The following is a 2342-nucleotide window of genomic DNA, read 5'->3' on the forward strand; positions in this document are numbered from 1 at the left end:
CTTGCAGCTCCTCCCCCCATTGCTCCTTTATGGCTCAGGACCCCTGCAATTACAACACTGGAATGGCAGATTTAAATAGCTGAAATCATGAAATTGATTATTTTTAAAATCCTGACTGTGAAATTGACCAAAATGGACCATGAAGTTGGTAGGGCCCTAATTATTTCACATCCCTTGACAGACGGCCCCCCCCAGACTGTTACTAGTCTCACTTTACAATGCTGCTGTTGTGCACTAAAGATGAGCTTTGCGGAGAGCTGGACATGACGGGTTGTGCTGACCACCTCTGCATTGACTCGTTTCCCTCTTGGGAACATGGCCTCCAAGCCAGGCGACCTCGCCCCTAACAGCAGCCTGCAAAGTACGAGAGGAACCGCAGGTTCAGACATTTGGTGTATGTGCTTGGCTGAGGAGCCAATGGGGCGAAGCTACCATCTGTGAGATTATGACTGAACGCCTCTAAGTCAGAATCCCCCCTAAACGTAATGATACGGGAGCGCCATGGAGCCTCGCTTGGCCCCGGATAGCCGGCCCCCCCCTCCGGGGAGTACGGTTCGATGAGGAGAGCCATTCGGGTCGGAACCGGAGTGCGGACAGAAGGGAGCCGCCTCTCACCCGTTGCGCACCGCATGTTCGTGGGGAACCTGGTGCTAAATCATTCGTAGACGACCTGATTCTGGGTCAGGGTTTCGTGCGTAGCAGAGCAGCTACCTCGCTGCGATCTCTTGAAAGTCAGCCTTTGACACAAGACACAAGGGGCCAGGGGTCCTAAGCAGAGCTGGCAGTGCTGCTCCTCCACAACATAGCCCCGGCCAAGACACTACTGCGCACACAGAGCCACAGGGACCGGAGGCAGCCACACACCCACGATGCTACAGTGAGGCAAGAGATGGTGGTTCGGCAGGAGAGTTTCTTCTCCACAGAAGAACGGCAGAAAATGAGGATTCCCCCGTTTAACCAAGGGAAGTTGGAAGAGGGGAAGACCTGCCCCCTCCCCGCCATCCCTTCTTTGTAACTGTCTTATAAGAAAGTTGCCAGGGCTCTGGAGGCAGCCGGGGCATTATTTGGTGCTCTGAACAAGGGAGGAGATGAAGACTAGACTGCCCGGGGGGCTCGGAGGGGTGGACAGCAGCAGTTGTGAGGAGCCCGCGAAGACATTCTAGCACCGTCCGGCTCCCCTGCAGAACGGCTGGGCTTAGCGAGATCGGGCCCTGTGGGCGTTCAACAGGCTAAACCCACCCCCGGGAGGAGGTAGGAAAAGTTTGGTAACACATCAAATTCCAGTTGGACAGCAGCGGCTCGGAGAGTGGCAACAATTCAATGGGGGCTGAGGTTTGAAGGGGCCGGGCCAGGCCAGGATGTCCAGCTTAGCCTCGCTTGTTTTCTGTGTGCAGCGCTGGTCCCATTCTTCTCCCAGGCCACCTCGAATCCATTCTGCTCCTTAGCACGAAGCGGCTTGTGTCAGTGGTGAAAGGATCAGGTAAATACAGCCCCTCCTGCCTCACCCCAGGGCCCCCTCCAGCAGGATCCGTACATTCGGGCCCATGGTCCAGCTCGCTTCAGCCTAGTCCGGTTTTACTACAGAAAGACGTCTGTCCAGCGGCCCCCGGCCCCCTGGTGCTCCCCAGGAACCAGCCCACGCTGCTTCCAGAGCTGGAACTCGGCTTCCTTGTAACAATGACAAAGCAGTCGTTGTAATTCAGAGCCGCGGGTTCCTCGCAGCCACGTGAGTTAACGCACGCCAGTCCCACTGCAGAGTTCCTTATGCAGGCGCACGATGGAGCATGAGCACAGGCTGTTGTTCCTGGGTTGGCATCTCCAGCAGTGCTGCTCTTACACCAGAGCTAAAGCCCGTACAGGCGTAAGGCCACGGGGAAGAGAATGTGCTTCTAGAAGGTGAGGGCTAGATCCTCCCCCTTGGCCGGCGGCTCCCAGGCAGCTGGGTTCTGCTCTGAGCTGCAGCACTTCACTGGGGAAGAACCAGCCTGGCTGTTTGCCCTCAGGTTCCTTGGACGTTACCTCCCCCTGCCCTGGGGGAAGAAAGGGGGCTTCCCCCCCTTCCTAACTCTGCCTGCAGCAGGAGGGTTGTTCTCCAGCAAGACGCAATTCTCTCCAAACCTGCTTTTCCCTTCTGTGCAGCCGGGCTCCCTCCTGGCCCTAGGCCCTGCTCAGTACAATCCCTTTGGGGCTCTCACTACTGCTGGCCTGGCCAGGTTTTGTGCAGAATGAGCAAGAAAGGGCTAAAAAGTGCTAAGATGGTGTGATGATGATCTGTCTCCCCCTGGAATTCCTTGCCCAGCATGGCCAGTGCCCTCGCACACCTGCTCCACATCCTATGGCTG

The sequence above is a fragment of the Chrysemys picta genome, chromosome 14 (assembly GCF_011386835.1).
Source record: "Chrysemys picta bellii isolate R12L10 chromosome 14, ASM1138683v2, whole genome shotgun sequence".
Lineage (NCBI taxonomy): Eukaryota > Metazoa > Chordata > Testudines > Emydidae > Chrysemys > Chrysemys picta.